Source organism: Dermacentor albipictus, chromosome 1, assembly GCF_038994185.2.
Source record: "Dermacentor albipictus isolate Rhodes 1998 colony chromosome 1, USDA_Dalb.pri_finalv2, whole genome shotgun sequence".
Lineage (NCBI taxonomy): Eukaryota > Metazoa > Arthropoda > Arachnida > Ixodida > Ixodidae > Dermacentor > Dermacentor albipictus.
The window spans coordinates 263,803,017-263,822,700 of record NC_091821.1 but is presented as its reverse complement, the minus strand read 5'-3'; the positions used below and the strand labels follow the sequence as shown (position 1 = coordinate 263,822,700).

The following is a 19,684-nucleotide window of genomic DNA, read 5'->3' as shown; positions in this document are numbered from 1 at the left end:
TGCTTTATTACTCTTGCATGGTCGCCTCGTACGCGAAAGTAATGCTTAAAGTGCTCCCGATTATTTGAAACGCTAGTCAAGAGCACAAGCAAAATTTCGCTGACCTTTTATAAAATAGCGTTATGATAATTACTGTAGCTGTACGTGCTCAGTCGTATACCATACTGGTTCGTACTGCACTTGTGACTTGCGACACGTCGCAGTCGTAGTCTTCATCACTCGGAGCGTTACAGCGATATGTTGTTAAAAATCGATTTTTTTAAACTGGTTTGGAGTAATGTCAGTAACAGTACTTACCATAGACAAATTGCAAAGGTCTCTCGATAACCGTCTACGTTTTTTGCACAGCTTTATCTCCTCTATCTTTAGAAGATTAGATGTTGCTGCTACTGGATTCCGCCAATCAAGCAAACCTGTTACCACGGATGATGAAATTGACAGGTGATTATTGCCCATGTAATGACGAGGTTACATTTCTTAGGCAATTACGCCCAGCACACGTACTGAGAGCTGACGATTTAGCTATGCAGAAACGAAGTGTACTTAACTTGTTACTATATGCTGCCGACAATCGAAAATGTTGTCATGGACAAAAGTATGCAATTAACTGGCGTTTTCTTGACTTCCGTGTTTAAAATATTACCACACACCGCAAATAAACTTGAGGCGCAAAACGTGAGCGCTACAGAAAGAAATAGAATCCTCCTTTGAGAATATAGCACATCGAAATCAGAGTCTGACACTCATTTTTTTTTTTTGCAAAACTATATCCCCCATGTCTGGGTGACTTAATTTGTATTCGTGATGGAACAGCGCAAAGGTCAGAAGGCACGAGAGGGCACACACACAAGCATTGGCTCGAAGCTAGACATTTCTTTCAGACAGAAGATATATAAATCACGAGATGAAGATGACGACGTCACTCTTCACTGTTGAGCAGTTCCAGTCGCTATTTATAAGCAAGACACAGCAACGTTTACGCCTACGCAAGAAGCACAAGATGAAAGAAAAGGTCAACGATTTGATCGCTGCTCAAAGAGGAGAGTTTTCACCAAAGCGAAGAAGTCACTCAGGCCGCTTCATATGCGATAAAATCCGAGGGCATATCCGCGTAAGCAGAGAGGAGTTGCGCACAAGCGCGACGATTCCTGAAGCACCCGCGCTGGTCCAAGGGCGACCGTCATTTCGCTGTTCGGGCACGCAGAAGCTCCCAACAAGCTGCGGCTTGCTTGAATTCGCAGCGGCCCATACACTCGACACAACTCTTTGTAAAGGTCGTAGTGCTTGGCCCGATGGCTCAATTCGCTCCGTTAACTCCGGAGTGTCGAGCACGAGCGGATAGATGATGAGAAACAACGATGTGAAGCTCTTGGTCGCTGTCGCAGGCACGAACGCTGCGAACAGGGTCCCAAGAGCTAGGTGTGCTGCGACAGAACATTGGTGATGCACTGATGCAGATCGTTCCTTGTGCTGGCAACGGCGTCGTCCGGCCGTTTTGAGAAATAGAATTCAGCCTTGCAATTTGTCGTCGGCATCACTGGCACTGTCCTCAACGAACGCCGCAGACACGATTCTCGTAATTAGCTCCGCCGAGTCAGTACAATTGGGGTTGAGCTGACGGAGATTGTTTTTGCTGCTGAGGAACCCGCCGCGTAGTTGACTTTAAAAGCAGGAACCGCAGCTGCAGCTGTTGATCGCCATCACTTGAAGTGGCTTCGAAATATGCAGCGGACGAGATTCCAAACGGGATTCCCTTAGCTATATGCGCTGTTGCAGCACGTTGGTGACACGCTCACGCAGATAGTTTTCACTGCCGAGGAATTATTCGGCCAGCCGTATTGAAACGCACAATCAGCAGCGGCAGCTGCTGGTCGCCGTTGCTGGAAGAGGCATCGATGGATGCCGTGCACAGTATCCCCGTCGCTAGTCGAGCTGTGTCAGCACGTTGTTGATGCGCAGACGTGGCATGTATTCGCTGCCGTGAACACCGAGATAACCCTCGGTGGCTCTGGACAGATTGGTGCATACAAAGACTTAGCGTAGGAGCTCCCGGCTCTTGCGGTTTGTCACCAAGACGCGTCAAGCGTTGTTGCGGCTCCACGAAGGCCGGCAGGTCGATCTCAAGACATAGGAGGTCGACTAACCGTGACGATGCTGCACATGACGTGCACCACAGTGAGCTTCAAACCGGGTGGCCTTCTTCTCAGACTGGAAAGACTTCAGACTGCTGGAAAAATTGCTGCCTATCCTGCTTCCTCCTTGTCTTCTCTCCACAAGCGCCAACTGCACGAGGACAGGCGCAAAACTGTTTTCTCATTGTGCAACGCCGTCTGTTCGGCTGTGAAGAAATAAAGACAACGAAGAGGATTACAAATTGCTTATTTTTTTTTGTTTTATGGTGTCTGCTTAGCCTTTTATTTAAGTTCATGAGGTGTACTGAGAAATTTCTTATTGCATTCGTATCATAAAAATACAAAGAGACAAACAAATCAACACGCAAACAGTCATGCAAACACAAAGTGAATGTGGTGTCTCTGACGTGATACTATACGCGCGCTGGTGAGGCATCGGCCTTATGTGAGACACGGTGTACGGGGGTGTCGTTGTGGCACTGTGATGTTGTGGTGTCCTTACGGTGCGCGAGACAGCCATAAATTACCGCCAAGTTAAAACCAGTGATATGGCGCCGATGGCACAGAAAAAAGCAGGAAGCAAAATCCGCGGTTTTTCTAGTCAGATTGTTCTCGCGTCGTTGCAAATGCTTTCAGCAACTCAAAGTGCGTGAAGATGTAACTTGCTGGTTGTAATGCACGCAATACTGCGCTAGCTGTCGCTGTTACTTCTTTATCTTTCGTACGAATCTTAAAATTATGTCACTGTTGCATGAGCGTTTAATTGCAGTGGAATATCACCGCCTAAACAAAACGCTTGTTTTGTTGCTGTTTATTCACTTGTCACTTATTATCTCCTGCCTTGTTCTTGTATTTTTTTTGTTAGTCTTACCCTCTTCTTCGTTGTTCAGTTTATGTACCATGTCATCTTGCAAAAGCAGAAATATATATTAACCTTTACTTTCTGTGCCTCCACCTTGGGCCTGCATCTCATCCGAGATGCCATGACACGCGCGTGAGATGCGGGTCTACCGGTGTCACAAAGCAATCCTTTAGGGCCACTCAAACAAAACCTCAGCTGCTCTAAACAAAAAACTACTTCAATGGCAATTACGGCGCCGAGAATGACAACGGGACGTCAGTGAAGTAATACTGCAACAGCGGCGGTACAGCGAGAATGCCAAGGCAATGACAACGATGGTGTAGGCTAACGGCAAGGATCACATCACACGTACGCGGCATGCCGACGGCAGCACGACGGCTTACAGGTCGTTGACACGGGATGAGATCCACGTTGCAGACAAGTGGAGTTTTCTAGTGACTTCTTCCTTTGCCATGAATTCGCGATGATTATAGACAATAATCATGTATTTCTATCTCCAAACGTTGTGATGGAGGAGGCAAAAAAAAAAAGAGCGGTTAACGCTTGTCGAGGTTCCTACTTCCTGTACAGCAGGCAGTGGCAAGAGACTGCATTTGTAGCACCTTTAATCACAGAATAATAAACCAAATACATTAATGAGATGTTATAAACAGGCGCAAAAAAACAACAAATGGAACAGCAAATACAGTCACTTGTCAGTAGAGTTCACTGATTCAAATAAAGCTAACGTTGATGGAAAGGAAACAGAAAACCGAAAAGCTGGTGGACTGAGGAGGTACGGGAAGCGATCCATGAACGAAATAACTCATCACGCCAGCACAGGCAGGCAAAAGTGCTGTTCCCGCAGGATGAACTATGCAGAAAATGGGAAGTATACCAGGAGAAAGAATATATGGTTAAAATACTGGTTCCAACAGACATTCACGGTGAAAGCGACTGTTGCTGTCAGAAGTACGTGAGGAAAAGAAGGCCACATCTAGAATATCTTGGGACCATATTAACTTATTAGGAAGGAAGTCTGGAATAATACAACATATTCTAAACGAAGACGGGAACAAATTGGAAGGGGACGCAGAAATAAATTACATTCGAAAAATAACAGTCCAATCATTCGGAGACAATGACGAGGTGGATTCTGAGATAAAAAGGGCATGAAAGAGAACCAGACAGGAAAAAATTAGGCAGTGCTGAGAAATTTCAATGGGAATAAAGCCGAACAGAAAATGACTGAGACACGCAGCCGCAGCGTTAGACTGGGTTTCCGTTAGGCTGATTGAAGAACTTGGACCAAAAAGTAAGGAATCTCTGTTGAACGCAGTATAAAAAATCCTTAATAGGTAGACGAATACCAGACAGTTGGCGACAAAGTAGATTTAATTTAATTATAAAGGTTAGGGGGAGAAAGATAGAATTCACTCATATAGACCGTTGACCACTACATCAGAAATATACAGGTTCGCAATGCATGTGATTAAATTAAAGCTGCAAGCATGGGCAGAAAATACCGGGATATTGGGCGAACTTCAGAATGGCTTCAGAATCGGTAGGCGTCTCGATAACTTATTTGTCCTTACTCAGTGTATTTAAATATCCAGAGTAGAAAGGAGACCGTTATATGTGGCGTTTTTTAGACATTACAGGAGCTTATAACCATGAACCGCTACATTGAACAATGAACAATGAACCACAGCATTTTGTGGGATATTCTGGAAGGGGTAGGCTTAGGCGATGATTGTCTACAGCTTTTGAGAGAGCTTTGCTTAGAAAATACCGTTTGCCTCGAAAGGGAAGGGATGAGGAGCGAGGAGAAAGTTGATATCAACAAGGGACTTAGACAGGGTGCCCTTTATCCCCGCTGTTGTTTATTATGTACGTACACGTGTAAGCAACGAACGCCGTCACCACCAGACCCCGTATTCTCAGAAAGCGAGGCGATTGTAAGGCATTGCGGAGACAGTCCCGCAAGGGGCGGTCTGCATGCCTGCAGCCTCACGCCACCCCCGGTTCGACCCCTTTGCTGACCGGAGGCATCTCCCTCCGCCTCGAGCCCGGCGTTTTACGGCCCTAGCTGTCTGCGGTAGCCTGCGTCGCTGAGAAAGTAAAAATTCGTTTCAAAAGGTAAGATGTGTTTCTGTTTGCTCCGCCCGAGTTCGCGAGGCGCCCTTTTTTTTGCGTGGGAGCCGCTTGGGGCGAGTGTACGCGTGTCTCTTAGCGTCGCGTGTTCCCGGTCCCCAGTGGCATATTCGCGGGCCACTGTTGACCAGACCGAGTTTCTCTAACCAAGTAACCGGTTAGGTAGCTGAGCCCGTGGTCTAGAACATTTACATATAGTGAGAACGGAAAGGGCGCCAGAAGAATCAACATTGGGTTTAATCTTTCATACAAACAGACGGGTCCAATAATAGAGCAGCAGCTCCCAGGTTTGTTTTATGCGGATGGCATTGTATTGCTTGCTAACAGGCAGAGTGACATGGAACTCCTGGAAAGTATCTGTGGAGAGAAATTTGATGTTTCTGGATTGAAATTTAGCGTTAAGAATTCGGGTCTTATGGTATTCAATGAAAACAGTGAACAGGCAGTGTCAATACAGGGCCAGGATATACCTCGGGTAAAAGAATACAAAGCCTCGTTGTATGGATAAATGACGACAACAGATGTATGGAAACACAGGAAAGCAGATGGGAAGAGAAATGCGGCCATAGTGAAACACAGAGCTCTATCTGGATAAAATAGGAAAGAGATGCTCCAGGGTATGTGGATAGGTGTAATGGTTACAGGGTTTACATTTGGAAATGTGGTTGTTTGCTTGTAGTCAGAGGTGCAATCACGACTCGATGGCAATCAAAAGTGAGTGGGACGCCTCGCATTGGGCGCTGACGGGAAGACTACAAAGTAAGCCGTACAGGGTGATATGGGCTGTGCAAGTTTGAAGTAAGAACTTGGCCTTTACTTTTGTGGGCGCATACCTATCTCCGTCAAGTCGATTTGATTACAAAAGACTACAAGACATCCTTTCCTCAACCTCCAATCCCTGGGTCATCATTGGAGATCTCAACGCCCACCATACACTCTGGGGAAGTCCGATGGTCAGCGGAAGAGGCAGATCTCTAGTATCTTTCGCCTCCAGTAATGAACTTTGGCTGCTGAATGATGGAAGTCCTACCTTCTTACGTGGCTCCACGTACAGCAGCTGTCTTGACTTGGCTTTCGTCTCACGAAGCCTTGTCGTTATCCAGTTTTTTTAGCGTTTTCCTCTGCCATCTTTCTAACCCCTATCCCCCATCCCCAGTGCAGGGTAGCAAACCGGAGACTCATATCTGGTTAACCTCCCTGCCTTTCCTTTTCATTCTCTCTCTCTCTCTTGAAGTGAGGGAAGCTCAAAACAAGATTGATTTCCAAGAACGGCTAAGGGATATGAAAGAAAGTAAATGGGTTGCGATCGTGTTCAAGTATTTGAACAGGAAAAATATTGACTCGCATAGGAGGAAAAGGACTAGAACTCTTACATAAAAGCATGCAACCGGTATGGTAAGCAACATGGAAAAAAAGAACGTTAAAGGCATAGTAAGAGAGACTAAGACAATCGCCTGAGTAATGTAAGAGAAACCGGCTATCAGTAACTACCTAAGAGGTAAAAACGAAATCAGGAAAGAAACATTTTATGATAACTCAGAGGGAAGCTCTTTACTTTTCGAAGCAAGATCATGATGCCTTAGAACACCTACTTATCAAGCTAGGTACACCACGGAAGAAGAAGCATGTGCTTGGCTGCTGTAAAGCTATGGAAACAACAAGAACAACAACAACCGCAGCAGCAGCTAGGGAAACTATGGAACATGTTTTATTACAAAATGAAGATATCTACCCGGCTGTCGGTTAAGGCTCCGCTGGCGTCGTTGAAACCCTTGAGTTCACGGATAGCAGCAGGAAAGTAAGCATGTCCGCAATAGAGCTTAGTAAAAGGCTATTGCAGGCTTAGTTGCAGAAAAGTAGGGCGACGACAAACAACGGAGGCGTACAAAAACAAAGCTCCAAGTAATGGCTCAGAAATTCTGGTGCTGGGAACTTTTAGTCTGTAAAAAAAGTAATAAGATAGGAAAGGCATACGGCAAAATAACAAAACGAGCATGGTAGCGCAACCTACCGCCCCATTTCAAAGGGGACACTCGTAACTTCCATCCAACCATCCATGTATACATCACAATAAGTACCAATGTAACACAAAACAAATCAGAATAAAGATATAAATTATTGGTGGCAGAAAACACCTGGTCAATACAACACAATTCATACTGAAAGGAACAATATCGGAATATACAACGATGAAAGGTTCATAACATCATCGCCCAAGAACTCCGTACAGACAGTTTACCAGCGAAGCTGAAGCGTGTGGCCCCGGTGTTTATCACGGGATTCATCCCGGTGGTTCTTTAAATGACGTCTAGGTAGGCTGGCGGATTCTCGGTACGCAGCTGCTGCTTGCGCTCGGTTGTATAAGCCTGTTCTTTTGCCCGGGCTGCAGCATCGACACGGCATAGATGAGCTCGTTCCCGGTTCTGCATTTTTGACCATGCAAAGGGCTCGTTTCTCAAGAACCGCTAATTATGGAAGATCAATTTGCGTCGTTGTACCACAAATTAATCTAGCTGAAATGTGAAATGTGGAGTAGCTGAAATGTGAGCAAAGTGAGGAACTGTACAACAAAAGCTTCGATCTGCGTGTTGCTATGACGTAACGTAATTCTAATCACTGGAGAAGTTTTTTGTGGTAATTGAGTTACGTGATCAATCCATTCAGTGCCTTCTGAAAACACCACTCCTAACGATTTGAACGACCTTACAACTTCATTTTTTTCTGAGTTACAGAGTAAATAAGCAAGGTCACCATATTTCAGATTCTTTGGACGAAAACATATAGCTTTCGATTTTGCCGTATTCGACAAGATGCTAGTATTCCGAGCAGATCATTGGCATATCGTGTTTGATCTCTTAAATATGCATGAGGCTTACTCTTCAAATCAAATAAATCGTATTAGAATTGCGGAAGGCTGAAATTTGGGGCTTTGCGGTGAGCATGGGCCAATTAATTGTATCTATCTTGCGTGTCTTCTTTTTCTTGTCTTTATTTGTACCAATTATTCAGAATGCAATGTATTTGTTTGTTTCTTTGTTTTCTTCAAACAGAGTAGAGAGTTATTTGATAGAAATCAGATGTCTTTGTTTCATTTGAATGCACAAAGTTTAAAAAGCAAGCACGAATCTGTCTGAATGCTTCTACACGAATTACAGCATGAATTTGATATTTTTGTGCTCTCTGAGACTTGGTTCCACGACGAATACGATGTTGCATACATCTCGGGCTATAAGTGTTGTTTACTGTCCCGAAAAAAATATTGATAATATTGATTGAATTTTTTTATATAACTTCTGGGTTTTCTGTAATGCATGAGCACTATGAATCCTTCATTATCAAGGGTGCCACCGCTATATTTGTGGTTATGTACAGGCCTCCATCCGTTGTTGTATCCTCGTTATTAGAATTCATTGTATGTATGTTGGATATTTGTACACACCTTGGCACTCCCCTCTTTGTTACGGGCGATTTTAATATTAAGGAGGACCCGATACAGTCTTTGACTATGGGACCTCCTTATGTATACTACGCACATGTAATTATCTGTATTTTTACTAATAAATAAATTATGAAATTAAAAAAAACCTGCTCTCAATAGACCGGTCCAGACAAGCGTTTCTGGGTGTTTCCTTTTCCTTTGGCTGCGAAAATGTTATTAATGTTCCAACCCGGGTGACGAATAATTCTGAAAGCCTACTGACTTGTGTCTTACAACTCGACTAACTGGTTTAGATTCGGGTGTCCTCATGTCTGACGTAAGCGATCGCATGCCTATTGTCCTGTTCTTTACACGTGAAACGATAGTGTGCCGACAGCGCAAAAGTGACACGCGCTTACAGTACAGATTGATAAACAAGAACACAATTGCTGATTTTGAAGCGTCAGCTAGCAAAGCGGAATGGTCCGAAATATACGCATTGACAGGTCCTGTCAAAGCATTCAATTGCTTTCTCGGCATAATCAAATACCTTTATTACAAAGCTTTCACTCTAATAGAAGCTAGTACAAGCAAGATGTGTAGGAAACCGTGGGTTGACACCGCGCTTCTAAAACGAATAAAGGATCGAGATAGACTCTTCGCTACTTTTATAAAGACAAGGCAATCAGAGTACTTAATTAAATACAAAAATGTCAGAAATAAATTAGGCCGTGATATAAAGCTGGCAAGGAAGAGGTATTATGAGAATAAGTTTACTCATATTCTTAACGATCCAGCATAAGTTTGGAAACCATCGAATGTTCTGCTTCCGAACAGCGAACAAAATTCTGTTTTTGAGGTTGCGGACAAAGGTGTATCTTTCACAGGGACTGCACTGGCAGATAATTTTAATCAGCATTTCTTACAATGTAGCGGGTCTGATGCGTTTCCCGCTGATAGCCCAACTCATAGGTCTTATATTTCATGTAGTATGAGCAGGTCGCTATTCCTTGCACCAACAGTTGAGGCTGAAATAAATGGCTTATTTCTGAAGTTAAAGGATTCCACAGCGTGTGTTGTGGATGGCATAAAGGCAGAGCCAATAAAAGCTGTGACGTTGCATATTTGTCAAGCAGTGTCACACATGTGCAATTTAATTTTGTGTACTGAGGCATTCCCTGATGAATTAAAGATTACACGGGTATAGGTAGTTTTTAAAGGGGCAGACAGGAATGACGTGAACAACTAGAGACCGATTTCAATTCTCCCAATCTTTTCAAATATAGTAGAGCAGGTAATTGACGAAATAATATTACATTTCTGTACTAAAATAATATTAATTATTATTATTATTAATATAATAATAATAATATTATAAAGCGATACGGTTTCCGAAAACACCAGTGTACTGAAATGGCGTTGCTGCACATTAAAGAGAAAATAATAAGTAACTTTGAGGACAAGCTGTACAGAATAGGAATGTTTCGTGACTTTAAAAAGGCATTCGATTCCATTAAACACGATCTCTTGTTGCAAAAGTTAAATAAGTATGGCATTAGGTGAACTGCTCTTAACATAATTAAAAAATATTTAATCAACCGAATACAGTACACAGACATTTGTCATTCCAATTCAGCAATGGGTGAAATCAAATACGGTGTTCCGCAGGGGTCCATCCTAGGGCCACTCCTTTTTTTTGTTATGCATTAACGACATCACAAACGTGCCTCAAACGCCTCACAAAACCATGTATGCTAACGACACTAACATCTTTTTTTCTGGTGAAAACCTGATTACTCTCTAACAGGAAACAAATATTTGGCTCAGTAATCTTTCATACTGGCTTAGAGCAAATAAGTTGGAATTAAACACTAAAAAGACAAAACACATTATTTTTCGGCCTCGTAACAAGGGTATTGATGATAGCTTTTAGTAATAAAATTCCGTGATGAAGTCATTACACGTTCTACGTCCCACAGGTTCCCTGGTGTTACGTTTGAAGAAAATTTAAACTGGTCCAGTCATGTCCGCCGCATTAAAACCAGTATTGCAAGATCCATCGGTGTTATTAACAAATTAAAGCATCTATTACATTCCGGATTTAAAAAACAATTATACTACAGCCGAGTGCATAGCCGAGTGCAATATTGTTTATCTGTCTGGTGTACCACGACGAAAACCAACATCCATAGTTTACTAATCTTGCAGAAACACAGATTAGTGTAATTGAGAACGCGCCTTATAGAAACCACTCCACTCCGCTTTTCAAGAAGAACTGTATTTTAACAATAGAAAGCCTTAGTAACAAAAAACAGCCATTGAATATTTAATGAGGTAAGACTCCATGAAAGCGCCTTTTGCAGAACGTACCTTCCAAATGAACATAAATACAACGCAAGGCACATAACTTACAACAAGGGCGAGATCCGGACAAATTACGGCATGCAAAAGCAAGCGTTCATAGTTGCTGATTTCTTAATCATCATCACCCTGTCTTACTCACTATGATAAATGAATCACCGTCTATAAGCATATATTTTTTTTTAAAGTGAACAAGTATTTGTTGTCGCTTCAGGTATGACTGTTCATTCTTTTGTATACAAATTGCATTCAATATTTCTGTTACGTATTTCGTGTGCTTTCCATTTTTTGTGTATGTATCCACTTTGTGTACCATGCTTACCCTATGTGCTTGAATGTTTTCTGCACTCGGAACGGGTCGGGCAAGGGGACTGATACTTAGTGAGGCATTCGTGCCTTTTTGCCAGCCTCTTTCACAGAGATTCTCTGTATTTTTCTATCAAAATAAACATTCAAACTTTCAACATTTTTAATTACCTTTTGATCTGGTTTCGTTCCCTGTTCCGGCTGCTCGCGTGACTTGATTGTTGCAAAAATTTTTCTGCTTCTTATAAACTTCTGATTTGTAAGTCCAGTGTCTGCATGCCACACCGCGTTTTCTTTTCAGTTTTTTTTTCGCCCGTGTCTCTTTTAGTGCTCTGTTGCTTGAGACGTCTTTGTGACATCAAGCAAGTGTTCCAGGGGAATAACTGAACTTCTGCGTTTCATATGATTTCGCACTAAGGTGCATATTCGATCGTCCTCGCTTCAGCGAAAACGTTGAAAAATTCAGTTGGAGTTGTGCATGGCTACGGTTACATGGCGGACGTTATAGACCAAGACGAGCTTTTTTTTTCGTGTTATACTGTTTTCTCTTCATAGCCCAAGCGAGCAAAAAAGTATTTTACAATCACCAGACGTTCGGAATCTGCAAAGTAGCGCGATTCAATTGTATAATTAAGAAGAGTAGCCCATTCTCATCGTAGTTGGAGTCCTGAATATGGCCGCAATTTTTGTTCCTCTTAGACGCCACGTGTTGTTTTTAAAGATATCTAGTAAGGCGGCGGTGTTATCGTACCAATTCCATCACTACTACTGACGCAGGGCAGAGATGGCGAAGCGCGCCGTGATACTACGCGAAGAATCCATGTCGGAAACTGACAGGCATGCACAGCGTGTACTTAATGTCTGCATCAGAGTCTTCTTTATTCTTTTTTAAGACCGCCGCTCTTAGACGCCCGTTCCTGTGAGCGTCGTCGTCGTACCTCGTAACCGAGCGAACGAGCACAGCCACGGATGAAAGCGAACGCGGGGCGCTGCGGGAGATCAAAGACGGCAATAGTGGGGGGGAGTGCAAGGAGGAAAGCGGAGGAGGAGGGTACAGCGGAAGCATGATGTGGAAAGCGAAGGAGGAGGGTATGGCGAAAGCGTGAGAAGAAAAGCGTTGTGCCGCGCAAGACCGCCGTGCGGCGACAGTGGCTACGAAATGGCGCCCGAGTAGCGCGCGTCGTCTGTATGGAAACAAAGCGCTGCATGAGCGGAGGTGTGTCGGCGGCTGCTGCTGCTGTGAACTGCGCCCACGCTTCACCCACGCGCTGCCACTCGCGATCTCCCGATTAGCGAGGCAGACACGCCCCACTCCTCTCCGCTTGCAACGTGCCGCATGAGCCAGATTGTCCGCACCAGCCAATATATAGCGAAATCAAAGCACGTATAGAACTTCGCTGAAATTCCGCATGTCGGTGAATTTTTTTTCTGGCAGGTATAGATGCATGAATTGCGTTCTAAAGAAATAGTGCACTCTCTGTAAAACACTAATACAACTTCCCATTTGCTATTGTTTACTGCAGAACATGCGCATACTATAATCTGAATACAGTGGAATCTCTTTCAATGTTAGTTACGCGGATTGTGATAAAGTAAAACATCGTCCCTGCAGGTAAAGGTGCGCAATTTCAGAAATTTCAAAGCTTCGTTTTTAGTTTTCTGGGCCCTCATTTGGCCAGTCGTCAAAAATTTTGACGCTACGATAATATTTGTGGGTTTTCCTTTCGCTTTGGCACTGATTTAATCGACCTTCGTTACCTGTAAGTCGGCGGGAAAAGCTTTCGATTCTATCGCCGAGTTTCGTCGTGCGAGCACAGCGACAGCGCGCGCGCTTTCCCAAGACAGGAGCAGGCAGGAGTTGAGGCGCGAGTGAGAGATGAGGCGTCACTTACCAACGTGATCGAAAAAACGAGCCTAATGCGGTTTGACGTTCGTCTACTTACTTTACTCTGCCCGAACACTAACGGGCTCTGGAGACGCTAAAGAGACAGAGCGCGGCGAGGTGTGGCGAGAAGGCTCGTCGCTTCATTCCGCACAGACAGCAACGGAAGCGGCTCGGCACGTCGTCGTCCCATTAGGAAGCCTAGAAAACAAGAAAGCGAGACCCGCGCGACATGTTTGATTGGTCTTCAAGGCGAGAAGGGGGCCGCGAGGAGGGAGTACGCGCTCAAACGACGGCAGCGGCGACGGCGCTGATTTTAAAATCGATCAGACCAGTACGCGAGTCCCGTTAGAATGCGTGGCCTCAGGAATTCGACGGAGGAAATAAAACGAGCAAGAGTGCGGGGCAGCCGCGCACGCGCACCCACAGCCGGTGTGGGAAAGGAGGATGGGAGAGGGTGCTAAGGACGTTGCTATTAGTAAACACATTACCAAGTGTAATCGTTAAGCACTTAGCGTAGCGCGCGCAAGCAGCGCCGGCGTGCTGCGCCAGAAATCGCGCCGCCACGACGGGTCGGGTGGAAGGAGGGCGTCTCAGGTGACGTAATTGAGTCGCAGCCCGCCCCGGGACGAGGCCCCTAATGGGCTCTTAAGATTCCCCTCGCCGCCAGAAGGGAGCTCGGCGTAGGTCATGTTGACGAACACGTCAGCGCAGTTTTGAAGAGCGGCCGGGATTTGAGAAGTAGGCACGAAAAAAAAAAAACTAAAAGGAAAATGATTACGGGCGACTTGTGCGCTTCCCAAACGAGCCGAAAAGCGCTTACGCGCGCTCCTCCGACGACTGTAATCGTGAGCTTATGATCGTAGCGCCGTAGGCAAAAAATCTGATGGAGAGAGTCGCGCGCTAACGGCGGCCGAAATCTTGCCTAGAGATTAGGGTGCGCATGAGGCTAACACCGAAGCTATAAAATATGACTGGCGGCACGAGCTGCGGCAATACTTAGCGCCTGTTAGCGGCAAGCCTTGCCTTTAGCTGTGTTTTATGCGCAGCCATTCTATTGACGGCAAAACTTCGTAACAGCATTAGCCTGCTTCCTTTCTTGACTTTCTTATTCTTGTTTCACAAGAATACTATCTTGAATAATTTCTGCATATAACTTAGGAATAATCGATACCGCAACATTTGGCTCCCGATGTTGTATTTAATATTATCTGTACGTAGATGTTCTCCTACCCTGCACCGCAGTTAGCCAAGTACCTTACTTACTAGAAGGGTTTTTGAATTTTTCTCAGTGTATAATAGTTCCTGCATGTCTGCTCGTTCCCTAAGAGAGTCAATGAGTGGGCGAACGAGTGGGTGAGTGAGTTTAACACCATGCATAAGCTTGCGCAGGGCAAAAGAAAGTCAGCGTGAGCATGTACTTCTGTGCGGTGCTGAACGATCGATGGTACTTTAAAATATATGGGCAGATAACAAGTGCTTTAGAATACTTCCACTGACATTCTAATGCGAATCCTTACTTAGTTATCTCCCTGGATTCGTTACTTCGTCGGCCGTCTGGGTATACTCCGTATCGCAGCCAGCAGCGTCGTGAGCAGGTGTTCATCATAACGTCTTGCACACACACATATTGAATTCAATTGAATTGAGTTGATTCCGCAACAAGAAAATGTTACGAGGAGGACAGGTAAAAGCTGTAAAAACAGCTTGAGGAGCCCTGACCCCCTATCACACGGGGAAGCATAAACGCGTGCGGCTAAGGGAGTACAACCTACTAAGAGGAAAACACTTACAGGAGTTATAAAACGTCACTTGTAAAGGGGATTATACAGTAGTCAAATAGAAAATCATCGTATCACATCATTTTACAAACACTAAACGCAGTTGTTTTGGTGATGTACTAGATATGTCAATCTTACTTTCTTTTATTATGTGTTTTAAAAGTGTAGGCAATTGAAATTTTAACATTTGATTTCCGTAATCAGTGACTCAAAGGCAGCCCTACAATCTGTGCTGTCAGCTCTCCGTCGCGGGCCATACGAAGAACTCGTATTCGATATTAGATGCCTACTTCATACATCACATGAGAAAGGACACTACGTGACGTTTCAGTGGCTGCGAAGTCCCGGCGGCGTCATAGGAAACGAAGACGCCGATAATGCCTTTCGGGCAATTCTTGAAGATAATAAAACAAAAATTACTATTTCGCCCGAAAGGCGAAGCATCAATTACGACAGCAAATTAGTAGGCCGTTATACGAGGTAACGATAGTAGTTTTATCGCCCGTATAAATTTAGAAACATTCGCTTACTAACTGAATTAACAAGCATGGTGTCAGTGCGCGCAGGGAAACATGAACGCACCAGACTTGATGACCGCGGACACTCGCTGACGAAACGCTGATGTGAGCGAGCCCGGCAGCAGCAGCAAGCGAAGTGACCTTCATGCTTTCTATCGCTCTAACGCTAACAGCGGCGAGAAAACAGCACGCACAAAGGTATGAGCCGTCTGCCGATCGCTTTCAAGATACGGCACGCGCGACTGCGCGCCGCCGCGAAAAGTACGTAGTTGGTGGAGTAAAAGCCGCCCCCGGCCCTCCCTCGCAAGCTAAAACCCCTTCAACTTCGTAAAGTAGCGCCACACTTTGAAGAATGCTGCCTCCTCCTCGCGCGCTCTGGCGGAAGCCGCGTCGCTATTGGCCTAATAGCATCACGTGGGCCCTCGCGCCGTGCTTCAGCGCAATTTTTCGCTCGAGAAGTGTCTACAGAGTGGCGAGGAGCGCATGCTGGCGCTGTTGCTACGCTCGAGCGGTGTAGGTGGCGCAGCGGTCGAGGAGGGGGCGTGAAAGAGAGGAGAAACGTAGAGGAGTGAAGGCAGAGGAGGAGAATGTCGCTACTTGACGAAGTTTAAAAAGCTTCATCGGAAGCTGCCTCCTCACTTTCCTCCGTTTCGCGCGCGAGCTTGAGTCGCGTTCAGCAGTTACCCTTGCGCCCGGTCGCGAAATACGCAGTTCCCGCAGGCGCCCAACGACGACCCCCCCCCCCCCCCCCCCACGGCCTTTCGCCCGACGGAAGACGGCGCGTTTGCTATCCGCTTTGTTCCTTCGCGCGCGCCAGATTGAGCCGCGATGTCGGCTGCCCTCGCGAGCGTTTTCACTCCTACATACAGCATACGGCGCCTCGATGGTGTTATCGCCTTTGTGGTATATACAGAACATCACGGGGCGACGGCAAAAATGCTCTTGGACTGTCCACATAATTGGCAATAAAAATATTATGTTGATGCTACGCACAGTGAGAAGCGGCGAAAGAAGAAGAAACTTTATTAAATAATAGTCCGGCTATTCTTGCTTGTGGTGGCCTCAGGTGACGGCTCGAAGTCCTTGGACTCGAGCGGCATCTTGGGCTTGCCGGACGGCCCAGAGCTGGTCTGCCAGCTCTGAACTTTTGATAGCCGGCGAATGCGAAGGTTTCATGATGCCAGCACGCCAAATGGCGCATTATAACGAGAGACGAAGATTTCAGTGACGAACGCGTCCCTATGCCACCAAGGTGCAAGTTGCAGAGTGAGCGAAAGTTTAATGCAGCATCAGAACGTGTTGAAGCAAAAGACGTGGTGTGCTCGACCTTGTGAAAACGTGCCAACGCACCGCGGTATGCAGGGTCTCCAAGCTAACTTTAGCTAAGCTTTAAAAATGTACTGGATAGCTCTAGGAGTGCGCACCGGAATGCATGTCAGTGGCTATTTTACAGGGTAAGTCACACTGTTCTTGTTTTCTGCCTAATTGCATAATTAGTCAGGAATTATCAGCCCCTTCGTAAGTTTTAACCTTAGGGCATAACTTCCAATGAGAAAGTTGTAGAACTCCCTACGAAACAAGATTTAGCAGCTTCGAACATCCTACTTGTTACGTAAGCATTTTTTTCTGCGTCCTAAAGTAAGCCCACGAAGTACGAAAGAAAAAGCACGTGACATGTTCGTTTGCGCGACCCGATTGCAGTGTTCTCGAACGTACCACGTATGGACGAACCAGCGCATGCTGGCGTTTAAAAAGTGACAGGGCAGTGGCGCAGGCGTTAATTGCGCAATTTACTTCACTGATCTGCTTCCTTCGCGGAGGGTCTGGAAAGGGATAAATAGATCATCCAGCTCATCAAGCTAAATGTGCTGTTCGTTAATACGCGGCACGTTTGAGAGCACTGCAATCGCTGCGCGTAAGGAAGCCTGACTGGTGCCCTTTTTCATATTTCGCCACCTTTCTTTAGGTCGCGAAAGATGATTACGTAACAAGTAGGAAGTTGGCAAACTGATGAATTAAATGTTTCCAAGGGGAGCGCTCTACAACTTCATCATTGAAAGTTTTGCCCTACAGGAAATACTTGCGTGGTTTGATGGTTAATTATTCGTGAGTATTTGTGCAATTGAGCAGAATACGAACATTATTGTGACTTGCTCCATACAATTGCCAAAAACATACATTTGGTAGCGTCCTTATAGAGTTATTTTGCATATTTTTAAAATATTGGCTAACATTAGTTGGGACATCCTTTATGCGATGAGACACTCGCGGTGGTGACGAATGCGTCCCGTAACTTCAGTCTTCTTCGTCAGCTATAGAACATGCGCGCTCACTTTTAAATGCATAAGCATTTATATGTCGACTCGCTGAGGAAAACCCTCCCTAACGCGTGACGCCCAGAAGCCGAGTGCCTTAAGGTCCTTTCACATGGCGCAATTTTCAGTCGGCGACACAGCGAATTCCGTGGCTCAGCGGCCGCCGCGACGTCGTGGGCTCTCCGCGACTGGATTCCAAGTTGGTCGCGCCGTTGGCGCCTTCGCTGAGTCGCAGCGATCGGCGCGACGTGTGACGAAACAAAGCGCCGTCAAAATAGGCGCTTTCCTGTTTTACCGCTCGTTGGTAGCTCTGTGGAGCAATGTCGCGCGCCAGTTTTAGCCATGTTTTAATAGGGCGTGCACACCAGCGTTTGCGGCTTAGGAGCTTCATAACCATTTTCCTCTTCTTCCGCTTACACGATTCGTTTAAAAGGAGAAGCTGCACGCTATCCAGGTCGGGAGAAGGACGCCGCTTCAACATAAGGCACGCACCCACTCGATCGCCACCGTCGTCAACCTTTTCATCGCTACAAAATGTGCTAGCTGCTTATACATGCACACTCAAAGGTAGCTTGTTCTTCTGCAAAAGCAAATACTCATCCAGGAAAAAAGTTGTGGCTTCCATAGTAGCAACTAAACTAGAGCGTACTAAACGCAACCACCCCACCGTCGCCGCACAAGCCGCACGCTCATACTTGCGGTGTTGTGCAGCGTCTCACTCACCGCATCTGCAAGCTGTCGTAAAGTCTCCACGCTTTCAAACGTTAAAAAATGGTGTGCTTATTCTATTAACGAATAATAATAGGAAAATTCGAATACTTGACTAGTTTCCATGTTGTTTTTATTTAACGATGCAGGCAGCAACCTTGGAAATCGCAGCGACGGAAATCGCGCTGTCTCAAACGCATGTGAAAGCTATCAGCGAAAATCGCTCTGCGACGTGCGCTGCAGAACGATTTGTTTTCGCCCCGATCGCGTCATGTGAAACAGCCGTTACTTGCGAGGCGTTAAACACACACGCTTGCAGAAAGCGAATATACCTGAACCATATCAATTTGTTAAACCACGTTGTCTGTCTTTTCGCGCAACATAGGCAGATAAGCAGTCACTGAGTTGATAAGAATAATAAGGCTGATGAGGGGTTATATGGGTCTGATCGCGGTTTACAATAATTTGACATGAATGGATAAGGTTCTAAAGGGCGATAAGGGCTTGTAATCGTTGGAACAATTCTTAAATGTTGATAAGGACTGCGGAGGGTTGATAAGGGTCAGATCAAGTCCGATATAGTTGATAAAAAGCGATAATGGTTGGATCATGTCCGTTAAGTTGATAAGGACAGATAAAAGACAGATAAGGGTACTTACTTACTTGTTTACTTGCTTTACTTTATTTGCTTACTTTTACTTCACTTGCTTTAATTTACTTACTTTACTTACTGACTTAATTACTTACTTACTTACTTAATTACTTACTTGCACTAATTACTAACTTGCTTGCTTCCTTGCTTCCTTGCTCACTCACTCACTCACTCACTCACTCACTCACTCACTCACTCACTCACTCACTCACTCACTCACTCACTCACTCCGTTAAAACCGTTTTGTGCCTGCCATCGACCAATAACCAGCTTGTCTACCTGAAGATTAAACACCGGAAAAAAGTTTTGAAGGGAGGGCGGTATAAGTGGACAAAAAGACAAAACAAAAATAACAGGATTAAGCACGTGCTTAATCACTTAGCCTCACCATGTATTATTATTTTTTTACCGATACCAGTGAAACACAGGCTCAGTAACATTATATTATAGCGTAGAAAGGACTGGCTGCCTGGAAGCAGGGAGTGGAAAATACACATGTTCCAGCGCGTAAGCAAAATGAAAAGAGGCGCAGAGACAAAATTACGACGGAAAAGGTAGAGCGCTGGTACAGCGTTTGAGAGGAAGCGGCAGTGCGGTTGAATCCTGGAAGGGTTAA

At 45.2% G+C, this 19,684-nt stretch overlaps 1 protein-coding gene and 1 long non-coding RNA gene across 2 annotated transcripts in view; one reads left to right on the top strand and one right to left on the bottom strand.

Moving 5' to 3' along the window:
• Positions 1–19,684, top strand: part of LOC139046737 (cell adhesion molecule Dscam1-like) — a 171,624-nt gene that overhangs the window by 25,830 nt on the left and 126,110 nt on the right. The gene's annotated exons all lie outside the window — the stretch shown is intronic.
• On the bottom strand, positions 854–15,551 carry LOC139056877 (uncharacterized). Its single transcript, XR_011512463.1, has 3 exons — positions 15,458–15,551; positions 13,156–13,295; positions 854–2,338 (listed from the first exon to the last, which is right to left on the bottom strand). It is a non-coding gene; the product is annotated as an uncharacterized lncRNA (long non-coding RNA).